The sequence below is a fragment of the Macaca thibetana genome, chromosome 3 (assembly GCF_024542745.1).
Source record: "Macaca thibetana thibetana isolate TM-01 chromosome 3, ASM2454274v1, whole genome shotgun sequence".
NCBI lineage: Eukaryota > Metazoa > Chordata > Mammalia > Primates > Cercopithecidae > Macaca > Macaca thibetana.
In genome coordinates, this window is record NC_065580.1 from 98,342,817 (window position 1) to 98,369,605 (window position 26,789).

General features: G+C 43.9%; 1 protein-coding gene and 1 long non-coding RNA gene across 4 annotated transcripts in view; one reads left to right on the forward strand and one right to left on the reverse strand.

Annotated features, from left to right (window-relative positions):
* Positions 1 to 26,789, reverse strand: part of JAZF1 (JAZF zinc finger 1) — a 349,309-nt gene that overhangs the window by 24,648 nt on the left and 297,872 nt on the right. The window lies entirely within an intron of this gene.
* LOC126950065 (uncharacterized) overlaps positions 20,406 to 26,789 on the forward strand; it is an 83,993-nt gene continuing 77,609 nt past the window's right edge. Inside the window, exon 1 of the long non-coding RNA XR_007724045.1 lies at positions 20,406 to 20,541. This is a non-coding gene — a long non-coding RNA (uncharacterized LOC126950065). The remainder of the gene's footprint in view (positions 20,542 to 26,789) is intronic.

Here is a 26,789-nt window from a genome sequence, read left to right on the forward strand (position 1 = left end):
ATAGACCAATAACAAGTTCTGAAATTGAGATAGTAATTAATAGCCTACCAACCAAAAAAAGCCCAGGACCAGATGGATTCACAGCTGAAGTCTACCAGAGGTACAAAGAGGAGCTGCTACCATTCCTTCTGAAACTATTCCAAACAATAGAAAAAGAGGGACTCCTCCCTAACTCATTTTATGAGGCCAGCATCATCCTGATACCAAAAACTGGCAAAGACACAACAAAAAAAGAAAATTTCAGGCCAATGTCCCTGAGGAACATCGATGTGAAAATCCTCAATAAAATATTGGCAAACAAAATCCAGTAGCACATCAAAAAGCTTATCCACCATGATCAAGTTGACTGCATCCCAACATATGCAAATCAATAAATGTAATCCATCACATAAACAGAACCAACGACAAAAACCACATGATTATCTCAATAGATGCAGAAAAGACCTTCAATAAAATTCAATGCCCTTTCATGCTAAAAACTCTCAATAAACTAGGTATTGATGGACCGTATCTCAAAATAATAAGAGCTATTTATGACAAACCCACAGCCGATATCATACTGAATGGGCAAAAGCTGGAAGCATTCCCTTTGAAAATAAGCACAAAACAAGGACGCCCTCGAGGTCTTACCACTCCTATTCAACATACTAGTGGAAGTTCTGGCCAGGGCAATCAGGCAAGAGAAACAAACAAAGCATATTCAAATAGGAAGAGAGGAAGCCAGATTGTTTCTGTTTGCAGATGACATGATTGCATATCTAGAAAACCCCAGGTCTCAGCCCAAAATCTCCTTAAGCTGATAAGCAACTTCAGCAAAGTCTCAGGATACAAAATCAATGTGCAAAAATCACAAGCATTCCTATACACCAATAATAGACAAACAGCCAAATCATGAGTGAATTCACACTCACAATTGCTACTAAGATAATAAAATACCTAGGAATACAGCTTACAAGGGATGTGAAGGACCTCTTCAAGGAGAACTACAAACCACTGGTCAAGGAAAAAAGAGAGGACACAAACAAATGGAAAAACATTCCATGCTTGCTGCGGGAAGTCAGGGACCCTGAATGGAGGGACCAGCTGAAGCCATGGCAGAAGAACATAAATTGTGAAGATTTCATGGACACTTACCACTTCCCCAATCAATACTCTTGTGATTTCCTATAGCCTGTCTTTAATTTCTTAATCCCATCATCTTTGTAAGCTGAGGATGAATGTCACCTCAGGACCCTGTGATGATTGCATTTAACTGCACAAATTGTTTAAACAATATGAAATCTGGGCATCTTGAGAGAAGAACAGGATAACAGCGATGTTCAGGGAACAAGGGAGATAACCACTAGGTCTGGCTGCCTGAGAGCTGGGCGGAACAGAGCCATATTTCTCTTCTTTCAAAAGCAAATAGAAATATTGCGGAATTCTTTTTCTCAGCAAGGAACATTCCTGAGAAAGAGAATGCGTTCCCAAGGGGAGGTCTCTAAAATGGCCACTTTGGGGATATCTCTCTTTTACAGTTGTAGATAAGGGATGAAATAAGCCCCGGTCTCCCGTAGCGCTCCCAGGCTTATTAGGACAAGGAAATTCCTGCCTAATAAATTTTGGTCAGACCGGTTGTCTGCTCTCAAACCCTGTCTCCTGATAAGATGTTATCAATGACAATGTGTGCCCAAAACTTCATTAGCAATTTTAATTTCATCCTGGTCCTGTGATCTCGCCCTGCCTCCATTTGCCTTGTGATATTTTATTACCTTGTGAAGCATGTGATCTCTGTGACCCACACCCTATTCGTGCACTCCCTCCCCTTTTGAAAATCACTAATAAAAACTTGCTGGTTTTGCAGCTTGGGGGGCATCATGGAACCTGCTGACATGTGATGTCTCCCCCTGACACCCAGCATTAAATTTTCTCTTTTGTACTCTTTCCCTTTATTTCTCAGACCGGCTGACACTTAGGGAAATAGAAAAGAACCTACATGAAATATCGGGGGCTGGTTTCCCCCAAAACATGCTCCTGGATAGGAAGAATCAATAATGTGAAGATGGCCATACTGCCCAAAGTAATTTATAGATTCAATGCTATCCTCATCAAACTACCATTGATTTTCTTGACAGAATTAGGAAAAAACTACTTTAAGTTTCATATGGAACCAAAAAAGGGCCCGTATAGCCAAGACAAACCTAAGCAAAAAGAACAAAGCTGGAGGCATCACGCTACCTGACTTCAAACTATACTATAAGGCTACAGTAACCAAAATAGCTTGGTACTGGTACCAAAACAGATATATAGACCATTGGAAAGAACAGAGGCCTCAGAAATAATGCCACACATCTACAACCATCTGATCTTTGACAAACCTGACAAAAATAAGCAGTGGGGAAAGGATTCCCTATTTAATAAATGCTGTTGGGAAAACTGGCTAGCCATATGCAGAAAACTGAAACTGGACCCCTTCTTACACCTTATACAAAAATTAACTCAAGATGGATTAAAGACTGAAACGTAAGACATAAAATCATAAAAACTCTAGAAGGAAACCTAGGCAATGCCATTCAGGACATAGGCAAGGGCAAAGACTTCATGATTAAAACACCAAAACAATGGCAACAAAAGCCAAAACAGACAAATGGGATCTAACTAAAGAGCTTTGCACAGCAAAAGAAACTATCATCAGAGTGAACAGGAAACCTACAGAATGGGAGAAAATTTTTGCAATCCATCCGTCTGACAAAAGGCTAATATCCAGAATCTGCAAAGAACTTAAATTTACAAGAAAAAAACAACCCCAACAAAAAGTGGGTGAAGGATATCAACACACTTCTCAAAAGAAGACATTTATGCAGCCAGCAAACATATGAAAAAAAACTCATCATCACTGGTCATTAGAGAAATGCAAATCAAAACCACAATGAGATACCATCTCACGCCAGTTAGAATGGCGATCATTAAAAAGTCAGGAAACAACAGATGCTGGAGAGGATGTGGAGAAATAGGAAGGCTTTTACACTGTTGGTGGGAGTGTAAATTAGTTCAACCATTGTGGAAGACAGTGTGGTGATTCCTCAAAGATCTAGAACCAGAAATACCATTTGACCCAGCAATCCCATTACTGGGTGTATACCCAAAGGATTATAAATCATTGTACCAGAAAGATACATGCACACGTATGTTTACTGCAGCACTGTTCACAATAGCAAAGACTTGGAACCAACCCAAATGCCCATCAATGACAGACTGGATAAAGAAAAAATGGTACATATACACCATGGAATACTATGCAGCCATAAAAAAGGATGAGGTCATGTCCTTTGTAGGGACATGGATGAAGCTGGAAGCCATCATACTCAGCAAACTAACACAGGAACAGAAAACCAAACACCGCATGTTCTCACTCATAAGTGGGAGTTGAACAATGAGAACACACGGACACAGGGAAGGGAACATCACACACTGGGGCCTGTCAGGGGGTGGAGGGCTAGGGGAAGGATAGCATTAGAAGAAACACCTAATGTAGATGACAGGTTGATGGGTGCAGCAAACCACCATTGCATGTATATACCTATGTAACAAACCTGCACGTTCTGCACATGTATACAGAACTTAAAGTATAATAAAAAAAGAAAAATAATACAAATTATCAAAGTCTGTAAAGTCTGATAATCATACAAGTGCACGACAATAAACGATGATGTACAAAAGTGCTCAGTGATCCTGCCACATCTGTTATTGCTGGTTTTTGAACTGTGGTGGGAGAAGGTGCTCCTTACAATATTCACACATTCATTCCTTAATTTAACCCACTACCAAGAAGACCACTGTCACTCACTGATGCATCAAAAGGATTGGATAAATAATTACCCTGTTTAATTAATTTTCTTAAATGTATGAGAGTTCACATTTATTTTAATGTTTACTACTAGACGTGTTTTGGGTCTTTATTTAGAAGTTTGGTGATGTTTTTGTGACCAGAAATATGCTGTAGGAACTTAACTTCTCTTTGTATAAATTAGCCTTTGGGAAAACTGGTTTTGTTATATGTCTTTTCACTTAAAGTGAAAATTTCCAAGAACCTCTTGACAACATTAAGTGAGGCCTTCCTGTATTTGGCTTCATTAGTATTCAATGCTGCACTATGATGACGCTGAGCCATAGGATGAACCAAGCTCACATCTTTATCTTCCTTGGAATTCAACACCATCTCCATAACCTCTGTTGTGATCTTTCTCATCTTCATGCTCCTCCCCATCCTCCTCATTGCATGAGCGGCTGATGTGTATCTGGGGCCCACTACAGGCCAGGCACAGCTCTAAGTGCTGTACATCTATTAGCTCATTTAAATGTCACAACAACCCTTTTAGGTGAACACTAACGTTATCTTCATTTTACCTAAAATGGAAGCCCAGAGAGGCAGAGTGTCTTGTCAGAGGTCACAAAGGTCCTCTGTGGGGGTGTAAGGGTTCCCAGCTGGCCATCTGGCTCCAGAGTCTGTGTTCCCAGCCAGAATACTGCGCTGCACACTTAAATTCAGTCTGACCCTCGGATGGACTGTAAGCCTCTTCTCAGTGTGTTTAAGCCCCCAGGTATTCTGGTCCCCCCTCCCTACTTTCCTCTCTGCCTCCCCTCATCCCTCCTTTTTCCTAAGAGACAGTCTTCAAGCACCTGGTGCCCTCTGTCCTTCTGCTCCGGGACCACCCTGCATGGCTGCCATCCTGGGATTCCCCTTCTCCACTGTCCCAGGAGTTCCCTTTTCTTCTCCCCATATGGGGCCGATGCCTTTTCCAAGGTTCTGTGTCTTCCTCTTTCTTCGTTCACCACTTGCTTGGGTCATGGGAGGTAAAATCTGGAGTGCCCGAATGTCTGAGAATGTCTTCATTCTACTCTCAGGTCGCAGCCCACGAGTCCTGAGCTGCACTGACTCCCAGTCTCAGCTGTGTCCTCCTCCCAGGAGAATCAGCTTCTTGCTGCTTTCTGTCATTCCATTTGCCATCCTTTTACTACTGTGCTGGGGACTCATCCACCTGAAAACTCACGCCCTTCAGTTCTGGGAAATTTCTCTGAAATTTGCTTTTTTATAATTTCCTCTCTTCGCTGCCTTTCTGGGAATTCTTTTTATTCTAATATTACACCTCCTGGACTAATTCTCTTATATTCTTACCACTTCTATTTTCTAAATCTCTGATTTATTTTTTCCTTTTTACTTTCTGGGAGATTTTTTTCTAAAATATCTCTCTGTCCTTTCTACAAATGTTTTCATTTCTGCTATTATCTGTTTTAATTTCCAAAGACTCCCTTTTTATTCTTTTTTTCACGCACAAAGCTTTCTCCTCTCTGTAAGGAGAAAGTTATCGTTTGTTTTTATTTTCTCCTGCCCCATGCACTGTCACTGTTTCTCTGGTGTGCCTTTCTTCCTCTTTAATCTGGTCTGACACTGTCTGCCCTGGAAGCCATTCCCAAACCTTCAGGATCCTTGTCTGTCTGCTTATATTTAAAAATGAGGCATAAAAAGCAGATTGGATGCTCTGGTGCATGGGTGGGTCTATCAAATGGTGAAGGTCCATATAGTAAACCTGGAGGGGGACCACCTCACAGGTCCTTTTCCCTTGGGCTGGCCGTCCTGGGTGGTGCGAGTGGCTACAGGTAGGGAAAGGGCACTAGGCTTCTACCACTCAGGATGGAGTCTCTTCCTCAGTCTCCCTGTTCTCCGAACGGGGTCCTCACCCTGGGCTCTGCCTGGCAGCTCTGGTTCAGCATCTCCAGAGCTATGCTCTGTCACGGGAGGGATGGCGGCTGCCTGGCCTCGCAGGGTTAGGGAGGACACAGAGCGGGAAAGGAAGGGACATCCTGTGGAGACCGTCAGCCAGTTCTCCTGACTTCAGCCTTGTCTGCACTCCCACATTCAGAGGTATCTGTAGCTCCATTTTAAAATTAGAACAGATTTATTTTTTACTTTTTAAAGATATTTTCAACTTTTATTTGAGATCTAGGGGGTACACGTGCAGGTTTGTATATTGTGTGATGCTGAGGTTTGGGGTACAACTGATCCTGCCACCCAGGTCCTGGGCATAGCAAACAATAGTTAGCTTTTCAACCCTTGTCCCCTCCCTCCTCCCCTGCCCCAGAGGTCCCCAGTGTCTACTGTCGCTGTCTTTATGTCCATGAATACCCAATGAACATAAAGCTTTACTGAGGTGTAATTCACATACTATACAGTCCACTTATTTCAAGCGTACAGCTCAAGGTTTTCCATATATTCGCAGAATAGTGCAGCCATCATCACAATCAATTTCAGACCATTTTCATCTCTCCAAAGAGAGACCATGTACCTATTAGGCTGCTCCAGATCTGGAGGCTTTCTGGGATTACTGAACATGAATCAGCCCACCTCTGAGCTCACCCTTTTCAGCTTAAGTTCCAGCTTTTTCTAGTCTGCTAAGTCAGTGACCTCTTTTCCACTTGCTCTCCAGCTTCCACACTTCTGTTGCTGCCGCCTCTCCTCTATCTTCATCTTTGTGGATTATGATTTTGAAATTCCGCTTTCTGTATTTTGGGTACATGTGTGTGTTCACACCACCTTTTAAAACTGGAAGTTCCCTGGCTGCTTTGAAATCATTCTTTTTTCTAGCAAGAACAAAAGTTCCAGGCCTGTCTTAGATTACTCCTGCCCTAAGACATGTGGTCTGCTCCTTTCCTTTCAATAGAGGACAGCACTGAGACCAAAATCTAGGTGCTGCTGTGGGGCCCAGTGGTCCCATGTGAGGGCTGCTTCTGGGCAGCACCGCCGTTCCGGCCTGCCTTGGGGACAGGGCTGTCTGGGCTTCTCTTTAGGATCATGAATTCACTACTGACATTTCCAATTTAATGCTAACATCAACACGTGCTTCAAAATGTTATTCCAGGTGAACATGCGATTTATTTTCTCTGCCTACAGCTACTTCATTGTCTATTCCTTCCCTGCCCATCATTATCCTTCCCTCTCTTTTATGATGCTTGTATGTCTCCATGTCCATCTGGCTGGGGTCCTTTAGATGACCCTGTTCTCCCTGCTCTGAATTAGAGACTGGTGGCTACAAAATGCTGAGCCTGTCCCTGCCACAGGGCCTTCTTCTCGTGGCGCCCTCTCCTTGGACTTTCTTCTTCTGGTTTGTCTCATGGGTGGCTGCTCAGCATTCAGGTCATGTCAGCTCAAATGTCACTTCCCTCAGGAGGCCTGCCCTGATCACCTCCCTGCCAACGGAGCCCGTCCTTGCCCAGGCACAACCTCCATACTTGGGTATCTCCCTCACAGTGCAGCTAATTTTCTAAATGATATCGTTTTCGTCTTTGCCATCCTTCTTCCCCACTGGAATGCAAGCTCTGCAAACCTGAATTCCTGGTATCCTTAAAAGTGACTTGCACACAATTGACACTCAATATATATTTGTTGAAGAAACAAATCAGAGGCAGAGACAATGTGCAAACACTCCTGACCCCCAGGCCATGTCTTGTGACTATGCGATGTGGTTCCTGGGGGAACAGAAATCCAAGTACAAGGCCCAAGGGAGGAAGGCATAGTGAAGACACACAAAAACGTCACCTACCTGAGATTCAGCTTCCAGCAAGTGACACACCTAAGTCCAATTCCCTGTCACATTTCTCTATGCCAGTTTTTGGCAAAGAATTGAAACTCACGAGTTCGTGGAATGTTTGTGGGCAGTGGCACTTCCCACTAGGTCAACTGCCAAAGAGAGGAGCGCAGGGGAATGCAGGGGTCGCCTTCCCCAAGCTGCCAGCTTTGTGAACACAGCCCGGACTCATCAGGAGCGCAGAGGCCTGACTGCCGCCTGGCCGCCGTGACGAGACCGTTGTCATCCTAACGGCTAATGACGCACAGAGGAGGCTGTGACTCACCCCTGGCTCCCTCATCCTCCATCAGGGAAGAAGGAAGAATGTCACCCTAACTCGATGGCCGCGATTTAATTTGAGGTCAAGATCAAAGCTATTCAAATCAACATCTTCTAAAAACTGGAAATTCAGATTTTAAGACAATTCCACAAAGCCATAACAAGAAATTCTGCATGTATTTAAATAAGCACATTCTCAGAAAAAGATAAAAAGAAATGCACACCCTAGGAAAAAAACAGTCCCTTTCTCATTAACCCTATAGCGCCAGGCCCCTTCATCCTTTTCTTCTTTTCATTTTGAGACCTCAAAGCAGCCCTCTGCTCACCTACTCAGTTTGGAGTCCACACCCGCGGGCTTGCCCAGCTCAGAGCCTACTGTGCCTCTAGCAGGAGTCCTCTCCCTGCTGACGGCTCCAGCCAAGCTGACTTCTCCTGGTACCTGAGTTCCCTGCTCTCCCAGCTTGGTTAGAAGAGAAAGAACCACCTGAGTAGCACAAGAAAATATGGTCTCCTTTATTGTTCCCATATGTTGTTTCAGGTCCCATATCTTTAAAATATCCCACATTTTAAGGAAAAACTGAGCAACGAAAAATGCCAGTGTCTCTTCAGGACAGCAGGGAACTTAGAGGGACACCTTTCCCCATCCCTATCCAAGTCAGAAGTCCCACTGCTTCAGAAGTCCCACTGCTTCCTTCTTAGGGAGATCAAAATGACTTCTTTTCCCTTAGCTTTCTCACTGCTGCTAAACACTTGGGGACATTTGCTATAAAGTTTTCCTGTGGCAATGGGCTCCCTCACAGGACCTGCTTCCCCCAGAGTCTCCAATAGAGCTTCCAAACTGCAGACCGTGACCCAGGAGTAGGTTGTGAGATCCATTTAATGGGGCATGACGAGCATTTGAAAAGGGACGAATGGAATAGAGAGTATCAGAGTATAAGGTGTGTTCATAGACTGGGCACCGTGACTCACAGATGTAATCCTAACACTTTGGGAGGTTGAGACAAGCAGATTGCTTGAGCCCAGGAGTTCAAGACCAGCCTGGGCAACATGGTGAAATCCTGTCTCTACAAAAAATACAGAAATTAGCCAGGTGTAGTGGTACACGCTTGTGGTGCCAGCTACTCAGGAGGCTGAGGTAGGAGGATTGCTTGAGCCTGGGGAGGTTGAGGCTGCAGTGAGCCATGATCGTGCCCCTGCACTGCAGCCTAGGTGACAGAGTGAGACCCTGTCTCCAAACAGAAAACAATGACAAAAGAGACGTGTTCATGAAGCTTTTGTTTCAGGGGTGTATGTGCTGTCTCTCATGTAAAATGTAGTTCTTACTACGTGAAACAGTAAAAACCTTTAAAGCCATATTTAACCATCAGCATCTAGTTTACAGGATTTCTTTATAAAAGAACCAACATTTAACCAGAAAAAACATATTCGTGAATAAAGGTATCCAACATTTAAATAGGATATAAAACAGGCTAACAGAGAAAGAGAAAGGGAGTTTCTGACGACCATCGACAAGATGTTGTGTTAGGTAGGTGTACAGTGAGTGCCACCCGCCAGCCCTCCCCACCAGGAACCTGAAGTCTAACCGGGGAGAAGAGCTGTTGCCAATCTGACTTCCGTAGCTGCAGAAGGGCCCAAGTAGAAGGGAGCTGACAGCCACAGACACGAAAGTGACAGACGTACAGACTGATGGAAAGTGTGCAGAAGATTCCTGGCTGATTCGGTGTCCTTTAGGACACGGGGCATATTCTTTGTGAATATTCTCAAGGGCAGTCCACCCTTGCTTTCTGAGCAGGTGACACTGTTCTAGGGAACGGCCACAAGTCACCTGGGGCTGTTCTGCTGGACTAAGAATGATCATGTATGCAGTACTTTGCAGCCCTTACTCAGGCCGCCATCGGGCTGCTGCCCAGAATGGGTGCACAGACAGGTTCAAGTCTTGCAGCCCGACCTCAGCTTGTCTTCATGGAGTGAGGGCAGCACCGCCGGCGCTGGAAGAATGGTGCTCTGTGACACAGTGCACGTAGGCGTTTGTATGTAGTATGGATATTTTGTACCTAGTAATTTTGCTTACTTAATAGACACTACAATTTCTATATGATAAAATGAAAGGAGCCACAATGATGACAGGCCAGATTGCGATGTGCAAAGGTACACACAGAACAGCTTCATCCTTCTATTAACCCTAATGAGCACAATGACACAAACTCAACTGTCCAGAGCCCACATGGTGAGGTGGCTAAGAGAGGCACTTGGGAGCAGGTGGCCTGTGCTAGATTCTGTTCTGTTCTGACAGATATCTCACCTCTCCACGCCTCCATTTCCTCATCTGTAAAATGGAAATAATACTAGAGCTAACCTCACAGGGCTGTGGTGAAGATTCTGTTCATAAGCATATTTAGGTTGACTTCCGGCACACAGTGAACACTGTACTAGCGTTGGTTGCTATAGTCCTGGTAATCAGCATTTTAAAATTAAATGTCTGGATTTGAACGACAACCACGGATCCACAAAGGCCTAACAATAATCCAATTCGAATTATCTGCCTATAATTAGTGGACTAAAATGTCTAAAATGTAGTTTACATTTCGAATACACTCGATCACAATACTGCTTCCTAATGATGTTGGAGAAACATAGCGTGCTCATTGAGGATTATATTGCTGAATTTATTTTCATTAATCCACTCACATTATTGGAGACCTGGGGATAAAGAAGACACGCCGTCTCTCTGGCCTCGAGGTGCACGATGCAGGACTTGGGTGGGCAGACTGCGTCATGCCGTGGAGGAATGCAAGGTCGGAGATGGCCCAGACACTCAGGGAGTGCCTCACTCTTAACGACATGACTTCTGAAGGCAGTGAGAATGAGTACTGTCCTTGTTGGACCAAGTGCTGTTTGTGTCTGCACTGCAGCAGCCCTTGCCAGGGCTTGTTTTGGTATGATGATTTCCTTCTTAACTGTGAAATAAAATGTGCTATATTTATAGAGCGTATACCTACAGACAGGGTGGATATTTTTACGCCAAGAGAAAGCTCAAAAGGAGGGTTGGGAAAGGGAGGATGATTGATATAGAGAAAAATGTTGCAATGATCAAGATGAGAAATAATTAGGGTCTGGCAGCCAAAACCAGTTTCTACTACATCAGAGTAATTGTCTCTGCCCAGACATCGCATATGACATGAAAATGCACCAACAGAAAATAAGCTGCTTCTCTCGGGAATAATGTCGTGAGAGTCACTGAAAGTTCACGCAAATCTCAGAGATTGCCCATAAAAGCTTAGTTTCACACTTCGTCCCATGTGGAAACTACAGCCTGTGCCGCATGAAAAACGAGTTTTATGAGAGTACTTCTGATTTTTAAGAAGGCTATTTGGCTTCATAACAGGGCAGCTTCCTGAGAGCACCAGCAATGTCGCTTTTACATACTGCACGTACCAGGCAGGCCTCATAACCATCAGGGCTGCATTTAAATCTGGTAAAACGTTATGCGGGTGACAAACTTTGACAAAAGCGATTGGGAGAAACTGCAAGGGCAAGAATTTCCCACTCAAAGAAATCGTTTTAAGCATGCTCTAAAAATCAGTCAGAATTTTACACTCCAGGCATGACAACAAAGACCAAGGGAGAGGTAGACAGCGTGGCTGTCCCTGCTCCCAGTGCCATTCATGTCCGACATGCTGATCTACCAAGTAGACATGGGCATTGTGGCCAGTTTCAGCAGGCCAAGGTCTCAGTGGGAGTGCCCAGTGACCCTGGCGATGCTTTTCCTGTCATTTCTATTTCTTTCACAGGATCTCACCTGGTTATGAGAGGACACTTTGTGACCCACTAGCCTGGGTTCCATGTTGGTTTCTTCATGGACTCACTTGGTGACTTCAGGCAAGACATTCAATTCCATTTGCCATTTTCTTCTCTTGCTACAGAGCCCACTTCAGAGGATTCAGTGAGTGAATACGACATACGTGCTTAGGTCAGTGCCTGCCATACTATCAGCACTACCTGTTACTATTTTCACTGGGTAAGCAGACACCTGAGTTCACACATGACACCGTCTATTGGGATGATGCACATTGCTTGCTCAATGGCTTTAAGGCCTAGGATCAGTGACAGAACTCCAGGAGCAGTGGGGTTAACATGGTGACCAATTTCCCCTGCCCACTGTCACTCATATGGCCCATGCCTGCTCCTGCAGATGCCGTTCCTCGGTCCTCACCGCAACTCCGTGTGGGGTTGACAGCTGCTTGCTTCTCCCGTCCCCACCTCCCTCTCCAGATTCCTCCGCCCCTGCATGGGCCGCCTCGCTGGGGTTTCTCACTGTCCACTCTGAACAAGGCCTGGAGTTGCTTGCTCCAGCCTGGCTGGTCAGCTCCCCAGCTGCCCTGCCCCAGCCCATCTAGGTGACAAAGGCATGATATTGCTTCCTCTGAAGACTGGATTCTTCTTTAATTTGGACACAGTGGACTTCAAAAGCGGCACTCAGATTTCCCTGTTGCTGTGACTTATAAGCATTAACTCTGGCAGTGAGACGTTGCCTCCTGATAAGAGAGAGCATGGTACCTGTCAAACTGCCAACATTTAAACCCTGTTTGTGGGATCTTGGGGACTTACTTCTTCAAGCCCCAGTTACCCCACTTGAAAAATGACAACCACAACAGTAGCTCGCTGTGGTAAGGATGCAGCTAATACATGGAGAAGGCTTTTCACGGTGCCTGGCAGAGAGCAGTAACTCAGTCTAGACCCTGGGCAGACGGTCACACCAAGAACGAAAGGCACGATGTCTTTCTTCCCCAGAATAGAGGTGTGTGGGCTCTTCTCTGCGCTCTTGTCCTCTGTTCATTCAACTTCAGGGCCTCTCTGGATACATGTATTGTTATGTATTGCTACACTGGAAATCCTGCATTCACAAGCTGCAAACTTCTCTGCGTGTTCATAAAATGTCTTGCGGAACAGAACGATGCCACATAAATGCCACACAGTGATAAGCAAGAGGTTTTTACGTGGTTTGGTAATAAGACTGTTACTAGACATCTATTCAGGGCTGAAAAACAGGAACAGTCATGGTCTAATAAATCACACCTATCAGTTCCCAAACAAGCGGCAACAGAAATAAGGGAGGACCCCGCACCCTGCTGTGAATGGAAATGTGATGAATGACGTATTTACCAGTAGGACTCCAAAACCCTCAGGTGCTTCCATTAGCTTCTGCCTGAACTGTGGGTGGCCAGTTTGGATAGCAGTTTTCATTGTAATACATGCGGACAGACTAGGTATTTTTGGGATTCTAGACAGCGGTGTCTCAACGGCACCAACATGGAGGTACAAACATCTCCAGCATCAGCTGTGCCATCCCCCTTCCCTCCCCCTGCTTCCGAGACAGATGATTAAATGGATATAGGCGTCTATTTGGGTCCCTTCCTAGCGTGGTGACCCCATGCAGGAACCGAGGGGTTGATTCTGGCCTGTTTTCCAGAATCACATCCAGGACGGGGCAGGCCAGGAAGATGCCCCAGCTGCCACTCGTAATGTGCAGTAGGAAGTAGGCTTTGTGTAAAACAAAAATAGAAACACGGCAACAAAAGACACTATCTCTCCGTCCTTCTGCCATTTCTTCCCTTCTAGGGTTAGGAAATGGTATTTCTACCAAGGGCTGACTCTCTGTGCAAAGGGAGGCTGGTTTGAATTTCTGTGTCTTATTTTCCTCGCCCCTCTAATCAGGCTCTGCCTCCCTAACTACATTTATTTTATTTTATTTTGAGATGGAGCCTCACTCTGTCGCCCAGGCTGGAGTGCAGTGGCACGATAGCAGCTCACTGCAACCTCTGCCTCGTGGGTTCAAGTGACTCTCCTGCCTCAGCCTCCTGAGTGGCTGGTATTACAAGCACGCACTGCCATACCCGGCTATTTTTTGTGTGTGTGTTTTTAGTAGAGATGGGGTTTCACCATGTTGGTCAGGCTGGTCTCGAACTCTTGACCTCATGATCCACCCGCCTTGGCCTCCCAAAGTGCTGGGATTATAGGTGTGAGCCACCACACCTGGCCCCTAACTGCATTTAAAAAGCCCCCATAAGCTCATTTCCTGGGGTCTCGGAGGAGGTACTGGTCCTGCTGTGCTTCTCCCTCCAGCCCCACCTTGCTCAGTGCCCCTGACTCCGGCTCTGCTACCTGTGTTCTCGCCATGCCTACCCCTTTCATGTATGAATTCCACATCTGCTTTAAGTTCCAAGTGGGCTGGGACCCTGTTTGATGAGTCTCTCCTACACAAGTCCCAAGTATGCCATCAGTACATACTTTCTGATAGATTTTAAAACGGCCAAAGCTTGACCTGTGTACAATGTTATCACTGCGTCATAGAATAATAATATTTCAGGGCTGGAAAGAACCTCAGATTTCCTGTGCCAACCTCCCCTCTTATAGACCAAGGCCTGGGGAAGGGGTGACCTGTCCCAGGTCACACACTCAGCAAAGGTCCAAGCAAGGGTGGAAGTCCAGCCCCCAGGTCACTGGCAACCCCTCCAAGGTCCTGCCAGTGGCCGCCCAGGTCAAATAAATGGGAAACCAGCGTTTGCAAGCCAGGAGACGGAGCCCTCCTGAGTCACAGATGCTGCTCGGAAGGCTGCTTAAAACTCATTTTCAGGCATACACCAGTGCACACGTCCAGTACTCTGCGATTGCGTCCACCCAAACAAGCTGCTTATCTACTTTTCTGAACTTGAAGTTCAAATAGTGAGTGCTTTTGAAAACTCCAGAGTAGTTATCAATGCTTCCTAGATGACTTTAACTGGGTTCACGTACCCCCAAGCAATGGTATGTATCTGTAGACGCAGTTTCATGAATAGAGGAAAAATACCAGGTTTAAATGTGTCTCTTAAACTGTCATTCTAATGGGAAGTTAGAGTTGGGTCCTGAGGGAAATAAAAAGGAGAGATTTTCTAATTCTAAGTTCTCAAACCACTGAATAGCTTCGCTGCTCCTCCTCAACTGGTTTGGAGTTTGATTTGAGACCAGCACTAAATACAAATGGCTCCTTTTTCAAATCAATCTTGATCTAGAGACATACAGGTCGACCTTGGGAAAGCAAGGTCAGTGCTTTGTGCCAACAGGGTTGTGACATCTGTAAGGAGATGATCACAATCTTTAGCAAACCTCCATTTGTCAGCTCAAGTCTATTAACTGTTTCTTTCCTTGCTTTGTTTTGCTCTGTAAGGAGAATACTCCTTTTCATCTCAGGACAAACCAACGATATGTCATCCACAGATGTCCTAATGGGATAATCCATGTGTCACAGACCATAAGGAAAGTACTTTCCAGTTAGCTAAATAAGGATTAATGAAAAGATACTCAGCAAACCTTTTGGGGAGACACAGACAACCTCTGCAATGGGCAGTGTCATCAAAGTCCAAGAAGCCTGCCTAGTACACATTTGTAAATGGCCATTGCAAACTACTTCAGAGGCATAACTTTCAAGTTTGTGCATCCAAGAGAAATGTTTTCTATGTCTATATTTTTCTAAAAAGTGAAGGTTTAGAAGAACAAGCTTCAACTGTTAATTATATGATGGTCCCAATCTTTCGGGGTGGGTTTGAGAATTAGAAGCGTGTAAAGGGTATGTGGTTCAAGTGGGTGGAACTTTTTCTACCTCAGCCGACTGTCACACGAGAACTGTCAAGGATGGAAGGTGGAGAGACACACATGTCAAAGATGGAAGGTGGGAAGAAAGTGGTGGTACTATCTGCGGCATGTGCTCTGTTCAGCGGAGCTGAAAGTGCAGCTGGAACACTTCTGAGGTGCTAAAGCAAATTGTTACAATGTCACTGCCCATGGTGCTGTGGAGGCTTTATAGCCACAGAGCGCCCATAGTCTCTGGAAGTCATTCTGCATTCTTACATAAACTCTTTCCCCCCCAGCAAACTCCATTCTCCACAGAAAAAGGCCTTTCAATAATGAACAGCCGTCTGTTCCACAGAGCACAGGAAAAACATGATAAACCAAGTCACACAGCCTTGGCTGTAAACATATTCTTACATAAGATTTCTACAACTCCATATAAACAAAAAAACAAGCTATTAACCACTTGCAGAACAAAAAAAAAAATGCATTGGGTTTCCTGCAATTAAGCTGCAATGTTTTACAGTGCAATTTTATTTATAACTGAAAAAGAGCAAATAAGTAAATATATAAAACGTCGAACAGACCCCTCCTGCCAAAGGCTTTTTCTGCAAATTAACTTTGCAGTAATAAAACCTGTGCCAGCTGGAATCTTTTCCCCTGTGCTCTGTGGCAAGGGCAGCCCACGCGGGTATATGGCTGAGAAAAAACACAGTAGGGCATTTTCTACCTTCAGCCAGGGGATGCTAACTGAACTTTGGCAAGTGTTTAAAGATTTCTCTCTCCATGTTCAAGAAAGAATTAAAAACAGTTGAACTGGGGAAAATGAACATCTGTTACTTACTTACACTCACAACCACAATGAAAAACATTCACAATTAAAGCAATTTTGCTTCCCTGCTAGTTACAGCTGTAATCTTGGGTTAAAAATATAAATGTGGAGGCTCCTTATTGTCTTTGGAGCTTTCTTCTTTGGGCTGCTTGTAAAAAAGGTAGTTTACTTGGGGTTGATTTTTTTTTCCCCGTTGGAATAACAATATCAGGAAACAGGTCTGCATAAAAAGATAGGGGATGACAACAAAAAGTACCTACGCAATGGAGCCTTGTTTTATGAAGCTATGAACCAGTAGTCAATAAGTGTTTTATATTTGGGAGTTAAATACACTTTACAGCTGTGTAAAAAACCAGAGCCATTTTTGGCCAAACATAAACATTCCAGCGTCTACAAGGTTTACTTATATTAAGCAACAAGGCAGGTTTCTATCAACTGGGAGGGATTTGTGTGTTATGCATGACAGCGCTGAAAAGCCTTCCACATCAAGTCATTTCCCTTCCAACATGCAGAAATTTCATCAAGAAAATCAAATCTATTTCCGACAAGGTCTTCATACTTCCACCCCAAGCTAATGAAATAACCTCCTAACTGATATGCCAGGCTCTAGTCTCTTGGCCCTCCAATCCATCGTCTTTCCGGCTGCCACATTCAACCTTCCTCCAAATAGCTGCAATCCATAATACCGCTCTTCTCTGACTGCATTGGTTACTTTGCTTATTAAAAATGGCTCCACTGCCAACTCAAACACAAATTCCTTAGCGTGGGATTTAAGGTCCTTATATCTATGCATATGCTTCATGAACCCAACACACCAGTTCACTGGTGTGGAATGGGTCCCCAGCCATCCCCTGTCTGTCTGTCTAGGTTTTTCTGGCTTGAAATACACAACACTCAGCCCACCCTCTACCCTTTCCTGCACTCACTCTTGAAAACCTCTCAAATGCTACTTTCCTCAGGTTATTGTTAGCTGAATTGTTCCCAGTAGATGTGACTACTAACCCTTTTAACCATGATAGCGGTTCACTGAAGGCACTGAGGTTCAGAGTCTCCTAGGAGCTTTATTTACACCCTTGTTTTCCTCTGTGACTTCACTGCCATCTCTCTGAGGGTGGCTCATCTTTGCATCCCCTCCAGCACTCAGTGCTGGGTCTTCAAGGTACAGCCATTAGAGCCAGTCGCTTGTCTCTCTTCTAGAGAGCTGGTGGAACATTTCCTGACTCCACTCTGATATGCTGCTGAGAAGGTAGACTGAGACACACGGATGCGATTATTATATGGACTAAAAACCATCAGACTTCCACCAATATCACATATAATTCAGCCAAACAGATTTGCCAGGTGTGGGTTCTAATTGGAATGGCCATCATAATTAGTCTTTCTCCTTGGTCAGGCCAAGAAGGAATTAATTTGTAACTCATTAACATTGATTTGGAGCAATCTTAAACCACGGTAGGAATGAGTTCATCTCCAACTGGGCACAGGGCCTTGCTGCTGAAGGTCCAAGGTCACTGCCCACAAAGGCTGGCTCAGCCTTGGAATGTCCATGGGCTCCTGCCAGCCCTGGCCCTGATCCCACACCACAGAACCCATGTGGCTGAAGAAGCTGAGGCTGGGAAAATCCCCAGGGAGGGGGCAGAAGACTGTTACGTCCTTAGCAGAACATGAGGCTTTTTCCGAGGTTCTGGAAAATAAGTCTGGACAGTTTTCTTTCAAAGTGGTATGGTTCAGCACACCTCTGCCCTCCTTTGCCGTCCCCTCAGGAACAAAAACCAGAAGTGCAGAGGGAGCTGTCATGTTATTCCTGGCCCGATGAGAGCAGGAAGTGCCATAAATCTCTCAAGACAGCCTAGGCTCATGGGATTTCCAGAACCAATCTGTCAATTTATGAGAATCAGATCATTCAGACAGACATCCGAGCTTAGATCCTTATGAAAAAACATTTACAGGGCATTCCTGTCACTTAGGAAAACATTATTCTTTCAAAGTTCCTCCCATAGAACACATCCAACATCTAGGGGAAAATAGCAAAGAAGCATGGCCTGAATCAGGCCAACCGCTGAACCTTTAATCTCGGAATGACTGACTTATCTGGGGAAATCGCTAGCAGCCCTGCTGGACAATGATCAATGAAGGCTGGTGTGGCGTGGCACTGCCTTGGCCCTGAGCGGGAAGGCTGGTCAACAGCCTTTGGGATCATCAAACCCGGCCCCAGCAAACAGGAAACAGAGCAGTTTTGCAAGTGTTTGGCTTGCAAACACTACCTACAGATGATGTTGGACCGGCAGTGCTGGAGCGCCGGAGCTGCAGAAAGGACCTGAGGCCCAGGCTCCTCTATCCCCTGGAATTCGACTTGCTAGATCTGGGGTGGGTTCCAGAGAGCCATATTTTGAGGGTCACTGGGAAAAGCTTGTGAACTACCAAAATACCATATATTCTGACAGAAGGGGTCAGTGATTTAAGACCATGTCTTGATTCTAAAAGAGAGTCCTTGACCGTAGGCTGCCCCTGAAAACCTGCTTGTCTCCCATCTGCGCAAGAAATGGCCCGGCCTTTACTTGGTTGCCTGGGAGTCTTTCTCTCTCGCTTTCCCTTCCAGCCTCATCCAACTCCCATCGGCTCTACCTCCAAAACATTTCGAGTTCATCTGTACCTCCCCGCTCTGTGATCCTCGTCCCAGACTCGCATTGCTTTCCTCTTTCCTCTGCACAGCTGGAATAGAGTCCCCCTTTTAGCCAGTTTTACAGCCCCAATCCCAACAGTCATTGGTCAGTCAGAATAACCTTTTAAAAATGTGAAGCAAACCATGACATTCCCCTGTTTAAAACCCTCCCTTGACTGCCCCTCACATGTAGCAAAAAGTGCTAACTCCTGTCATCTGGGCATGTTTCCTCCACCCCACCCACCAGAACCAGCCAGCCTCACACTCCTGTTTTTTCTCTTCATCTTTAAAGATGAGCTCTGAGCTCATCCTTAAAGCTCAGACTGGGAATCACCGCTTCCAAGAAGTCTCCTGACTCTTCATCCAAGTCTGGGCTAGGTAGATGCCTGCCCTGTGTGGGCTCTGAGCTCATCCCTATCAGAGAATTGTCCACCCCATGTGAATCTTACCATCCGTCTCCCCTCTGTGTCTCTGGGATACTGGGGTTATGTCTTTTATCTCTGTACATTCATTAGGTACACAGTAGGCACTCAGATGTTTGTTCAGTATATTAACAAGAAGACCGATCCTAGTTATACCTGGAAAACTAGTAATTATCCTAGGAGCTAAAATGAATGTTATGGAAGGACACACAAAAGAAATCACATTTCCTATATATCCATTCATTCATTCCTAAGTCCTCAGAGGCAGCAGAGGAGAACACTCAAGAGTCTGCTTTGCAGCAAGGCAGCCCTGGGTTAAGATCCAGGCACTAAAACTTCCTAGCAGTGTGGCCTGGGGCATGTTACCTAACGTCTCTTACCTTCTGGTCTACATTTACATAGAAAATGGGAATGTGAATTACATAGAAAATGGGTATGGTTAGCCAAGTGCCCAGTACATCCTGGGTGTCCCCACATGGTAACTCACAGTGTTGTTCTTACTCCTTTAGGGCGCTAACCCTCTAATGCCTCTGGCCAAGGTGGGGTGGAAGGGACAGAGGGTCTCTCTTCAACCTGCTTCCAGAACTGTTTTATCTAATAAAGCATAACTCTTGATTTGTTTTCCTTTTTAAGTAATCTTGATTTTTGGTATTTCTGAAAAGTCAACTCTACTGGACTCTAGAATAGCTTTGGTCATCTGTTTCCACCTTGACTCTTGGGAGAACATCTGATGGGACCTCGAGGGGCACACTCTCCCTTTCTGCCCTTCTCCCTCTACGGCGCATGTTTCCATTTTCCAGTCCCATTAACACCACCGTCACCACAACTGCTAGGATTTTGCTAAGTACTTAAAGCAGAAAGAGGCCTGGATTAGAATTCTGAATCCTTTTAATCTCTCTACAGGTAAGTTCTGCCAGCCTAGTTTCTTAAAATGTCAAGTATTAAGCTGCTTTTATCTCCCTAATTAATAATTAGCTTTGGCAAGCAAGAAAGTAAAAGGCATGGCTGGATCTTTCTCAAAAATAAGATCCCGGATAGCAGACTAGGTATAAAACGCAAGGAGATGGAAAGATCATTTGGATTCAAATAAAGCAGAAATCATGAGCCAAGTGTCCTTCCTCAGAGGATGGAACTGAGCGGGTGAGTTTCCATTACTCTCTCTGGAGAGGTCTGTGCACTGGTGGGAAGGGGGGTTTCCACAATGAGTGCTCTATACTTGAATGCCCTTAAAGACTAGAGGCAGTCTTTTCTATTGCTGCTTTGTAGCTTGGAAATCCCAGCTAGTGATGACTTTATGGGTTTGTATGGTCTAGACAAGAGGGTTACTCTTTGGTGAAATTGCTCCTTAGGGAGGTTACTGTGAAAAATTCCCATACAACTAATTAGCATTCAGAAGGGCAGGCTACTGAGAGGGCGCTAGACTTTGGCAGAGGCCGCTGCTGGAAAGCCAGCATCCCAGGCTTTATCACCGACCACGTTTATTTTCTTCCCTGTCAAAACAAGGACAGGAAAGGGGAACAAGAGAGCTAGCGAGAAAACACAACTCAACGTAATAGTGGAGAACAAAAAATGAAGCCTGCCCGTGGCTCTGAATGAGAGGTCACGCCTTCTCTGAGAAATACGGAAATACCAAACTTTTTTTTGTTGTATATTTTCTACATAAAACATTTTCAGCTTTCTCAGCAGCTTCAGATCTTTGGAAGCAAACATGGAAAGGTATAACAGTCTGAACTGGGTATGGGGTAAAATGCTCCTCCAAATGTCAGCAAGTCATAGTTTTAAAACCCAGAGGAACTCACAACTATTTTCACCTCAGGTTTTACAGGGCCAATAGAGGTAGGTGGTTGTACGTGTTCCTTCAATACGGGGAAGAAATAACTTTCACCTACCCTAGGACTGAGCCAAGAGAAAACACCTGTCTAGAAAGCCTTGGGTTCTGGTCAGCTGACAAGCGGCCTCTGTGCAGGGATGTCAGCCTGTGCTCCCGAGTCTCATATCCAAATGCAAAACCCATTCGGGCAAGTCAGCATCTTCTCCAAGAAGCCCTTGGAGACTGGCCCTGCATGGCGGCTTTCCTTGCCATACGTGCTCTCAGATGATCTCGCACTCACACAGATGTGGTTTTCTCACGTCTATGTTATTTGTAGGGATGCAGTTTCTTCTTCCTGTTGAGTTCATCAGGGTGTGGCATCTTCTCCACCTGCACTTCACCCTGATGGCCCTATGATGGTCTTGCAAGCTAAGTGCTTCACACCTACAATGGAATAACTGAGTATGCAAAGGGGGACCATCTACAAAAGCAGCCATATTTTAAAAAAGCATTTTTCTTCCTCTCTGTGGTTACGCTCCAGACAGGGACTGTGTATGCATTCTGGTGACGCCGAGTCTGCGAGTGTTCCAGGGTCTGCAAGCCCGAGGGAATTATATAGCTATGGCTTGATGGGGTCTCAGGAGTGAACTACAAACATGATGCAGTGTGATTATGGAAACACACTTGCTGTTTTGTAGTGGCTAGAATGTGACTGAAAGGAATAAGCACTAGAGTGGGAATCAGGAAGACTGGACTGTGGTACTGTTTTACGCAATTTAACTACACATCCTTGACCCTACACTTATGAAGAGATGAGCCTAGATCACTTGTAGGCTTTCAAATTTTTTGACCATGATCCATTGAAAAATATATTTTACATTACAACTCAGAAAACCACACACATACACACACACTCACACCGTTTCCCCAGCTAATATTTATCCTTATGGAGTGTGAAACACTATTTTCTGTTTTTTTCTTGTCTTTTAAAAATACTGGTTATAACTTACCAATTAATTTCATGATCCATCAATGAGATATGACTTCAGTTTGAAAAAAGTAGCCAAGATGATCTCTGCATAAATTTCTGGTTCCCAAATTCCATATATGTAAAGATCTGATGCTATTTTACGCCACAGTGTTTTTCCTTGTTTTCTTTAATTGGGAGGAGTTCGGAGCAGTAATGCACTTTGTAAATTTAGGAGTGTTAAGGAATGACAACTTCCATAACGAAGCCATTGCCTCACCTGCCATTCTCCCAAGAATTCTCATCTAACTGGTGGAATAGGGAATGGAGTCACCCTCTGGTCTCTTTGACCATCATTTTATTTATTTATTTATTTATTTATTCAGTTAATACAATTATTTTTAAAATTCTTGCTCATTTCAGTTTTTTTTAAATTATACTTTAAGTTCTAGGGTACATGTGCACAACGTGCAGGTTTGTTACATATGTATACATGTGTCATGTTGGTGTGCTGCACCCATTAACTCGTCATTTACATTAGGTATATCTCCTAATGCTATCCCTCTCCCCTCCCCCCACCCCACAATAGGCCCCAGTGTGTGATGTTCCCCTTCCTGTGTCCAAGTGTTCTCATTGTTCAATCCCCACCTATGAGTGAGAACATGCAGTGTTTGGTTTTCTGTTCTTGCTATAGTTTGCTGAGAATGATGGTTTCCAGCTGCATCCATGTCCCTACAAAGGACATGAACTCATCCTTTTTTTATGGCTGCATAGTATTCCATAGTGTATATGTGCCACGTTTTCTTAAACCAGTCTGTCACTGATGGACATTTGGGTTGGTTCCAAGTCTTTGCTATTGTGAATAGTGCTGCAATAAACATACGTGTGCATGTGTCTTTATAGCAGCATGATTTATAATCCTCTGGGTATATACACAGTAATGGGATGGCAGGGTCAAATGGTATTTCTAGTTCTAGATCCTTGATTGCCACACTGTCTTCCACAATGGCTGAACTAGTTTACAGTCCCATCAACAGTGTAAAAGTGTTTCTATTTCTCCACATCATCTCCAGCACCTGTTGTTTCCTGACTTCTTAATGATCGCCATTCTAACTGGTGTGAGATGGTATCTCATTGTGGTTTTGATTTGCATTTCTCTGATGGCCAGTGATGATGAGCATTTTTTCATGTGTCTGTTGGTTGCATAAATGTCTTCTTTTGAGGAGTATCTGTTGATATCCTTTGCCCACTTTTTGATGGGGTTGTTTTTTTCTTGTAAATGTTTGAGTTCTTTGTAGGTTCTGGTATTAGCCCTTTGTCAGATGAGTAGATTGCAAAATTTTTCTCCCATTCTGTAGGTTGCCTGTTCACTCTGATAGTAGTTTCTTTTGCTGTGCAGAAGCTCTTTAGTTTAATTAGATTCCATTTGTCAGTTTTGGCTTTTGTTGCCATTATTTTTGGTGTTTTAGACATGAGGTCCTTGCCCATGCCTATGTCCTGAATGGTATTGCCTAGGTTTTCTTCTAGGGTTTTTATGGTTTTAGGTCTAACATTTAAGTCTCTAATCCATCTTGAATTAAGTTTTGTATAAGGTGTAAGGAAGGGATCCAATTTCAGCTTTCTACATATGGCTAGCCAGTTTTCCCAGCACCATTTATTAAGTAGTGAATCCTTTCCCCATTGCTTGTTTTTGTCAGGTTTGTCAAAGATCAGATGGTTGTAGATGTGTGGTATTGTTTCTGAGGGCTCTGTTCTGTTCCATTGGTCTACATCTCTGTTTTGGTACAAGTACCATGCTGTTTTGGTTACTGTAGCCTTGTAGTATAGTTTGAAATCAGGTAGCATGATGCCTCCAGCTTTGTTCTTTTGGCTGAGGATTGTCTTGGCAATGCAGGCTCTTTTTTGGTTCCATATGAACTTTAAAGTAGTTTTTTCCAATTCTGTGAAGAAACTCATTGGTAGCTTAATGGGGATGGCATTGAATCTATAAACTACCTTGGGCAGTATAGCCACTTTCACGATATTGATTCTTCCTATCCATGAGCATGGAATGTTCTTCCATTTGTTTGTCCTTATTTATTTCATTGAGCAGTGGTTTTCAGTTCTCCTTGAAGAGGTCCTTCGCATCCCTTGTAAGATGGATTCCTGGGTATTTTATTCTCTTTGAAGCTATTGTGAATGGGAGTTCACTCATGATTTGGCTCTCTGTTTGTCTGTTATTGGTGTAAAGGAATGCTTATGATTTTTGCATGGTGATTTTGTATCCTGAGACTTTGCTGAAGTTGCTTATCAACTTAAGGAGATTTTGGGCTGAGACAATGGGGTTTTCTAAATATACAATCATGTCATCTGCAAATAGGGACAATTTAACTTTCTCTTTTCCTAATTGAATACCCTTTATTTCTTTCTCCTGTCTGACTGCCCTAGCCAGAACTTCCAACACTATGTTGAATAGGAGTGGTGAGAGAGGGCATCCCTGTCTTGTGCCAGTTTTCAAAGGGAATGCTTCCAGATTTTGCCCATTCAGTATGATACTGACTGTGGGTTTGTCATAAATAGCTCTTATTATTTTGAGATATGTTCCATCAATACCGAATTTATTGAGCGTTTTTAGCATGAAGGGCTGTTGAATTTTGTCAAAGGCCTTTTCTGCATCTGTTGAGATAATCATGTGGTTTTTGTCTTTGGTTCTGTTTATATGCTGGATTACGTTTATTGATTTGCGTATGTTGAACCAGCCTTGCATCCCGGGGATGAAGCCCACTCGATCATGGTGGATAAGCGTTTTGATTTGACCATCATTTTAAAAGAGAGCAGTAGGTGGAAACAGCCCCCTTCCATCCATGTCACTAGGATCCCTGTTCTTACCGGGCAGCAACTACTAAAATGGTTTACAGCTTCCCCATTCTTAAGACATACATTATTATTATTTTTACCAATCTGTTTCCCATTCTTTTGAATATTCTGAGGACATTTGTACTGAACACAAAAGATGAACAGGAAGATAAACAACATGTTACAGCAGTGCTGCTACTCTGTCAATGCATAAATGGAGGCCAGAGATCTTAACACAGAGCTCTCAGGAGTCTCTGAAATCTGCGATTCTTTTATTTCCAAAACATACGCGGTAAGACACTCATTTGAGTTGTTTTCTGCATAACCATGATATTTTCACACTGACCTTGAGGGTAAGGCCAGTCTTTGAGAATGTCATTTGTCCTATGTGTATGTTCCATTTCTTCATACCGAGCATCATCTCTTTTCTGAGAGTCAAGGGACCACACTACCTGTTGTTTGACGTTTAGCTAGCTTCAAGGGCATGGTTCATGGCGCCAGGATGAAGCTAAGTTAACCGGCCCACATGAGAATTAAACCCATGACCTCAGACTTATTAACACCATGTTCCTATCACCTGAGCTCCAGTTTGCGAGTATCATGCACAGAGAGGGAAATGACTTCTTATAAGACAACAATGAACAGGTATGCAGAACTGATTCGATTTAGTATCTTCTCTAAGGTACTAAATGAGTTAGTATCATTTAGTATCTAACTTCATCATCGTGTATTTTAGGGAGACTTTCAACACAATAATGGTCTAGAACTTGGTGGAATATTAGAAAGTAACCATTTAAAAGGGTGGGGCCTGCTCAAGATATAGGGTCATGATCATGCTTCAAAAACACCATCCTACATTTAGTATCTTAGAAAAGATACTAAAAGTACATTCATTTAGTATCTTAGAAAATATACTTCAATGAGAGGAACCAACGATAACTATTAATTTGGCGTCTAAGTAACAATATGGTTTATTAGGTTAATAAATTCAGAACACTTTATAGACAAGAACCTGCGAACACTCTGAAGAAGCCACAAATTGCCATCTTCTGGAAGATAACAAAAGAGGCAAAATGTATCAGAAAACATCCATTCACTTTTCAGTCCTGCCATCTTTCCAAAATAGACTATTATATAATAGAAAACAAAAGGTAAATAGAAATTCTAGGAGGCTGTTAGATGCTATTTTTAAGAGGCACAGCTACCACGAAGATGGAGCTACTTTCAAGTTTATATATAGCATAATTCATTTTCCAGTTTACCCTCCTTGCTTGACAGAATTAAAATGACAATGTTCATCAGTGTGCCACATTTATAGCTTTAGCTAAAGGTCTCCCACATGGCAAAGGACAAGCTTTCTAGTCCTGGCAAAACTTCCACTTTTGATGATGCCAAGAAACACATATTTGTTGGAAAGCAAAAAAGGGAAGGAAAAAAATCCTTTTTGGAATATTTATTACTTATTCATTTTAGAAAACAGAGCCCTATAGATTACTTACAAATGTGTTAACTAGCTGGGCACAGTGGTTCATGCCTGTAATCCCAGCACTTTGGGAGGCTGAGGTGGGCGGATCACTAGGTCAGGAGTTTGAGACCCGTCTGGCCAACATGGTGAAACCCTGTCTCTACTAAAAGTATAAAAATTAGCTGGGCGTGGTGGCGGATGCCTGTAATCCCAGCTACTCAGGAGGCTGAGGCAGGAGAATTGCTTGAACCCAGGAGGCAGAGGTTGCAGTGAGCTGAGATCATGCCACTGCACTCCTGCTGGGTGACAGA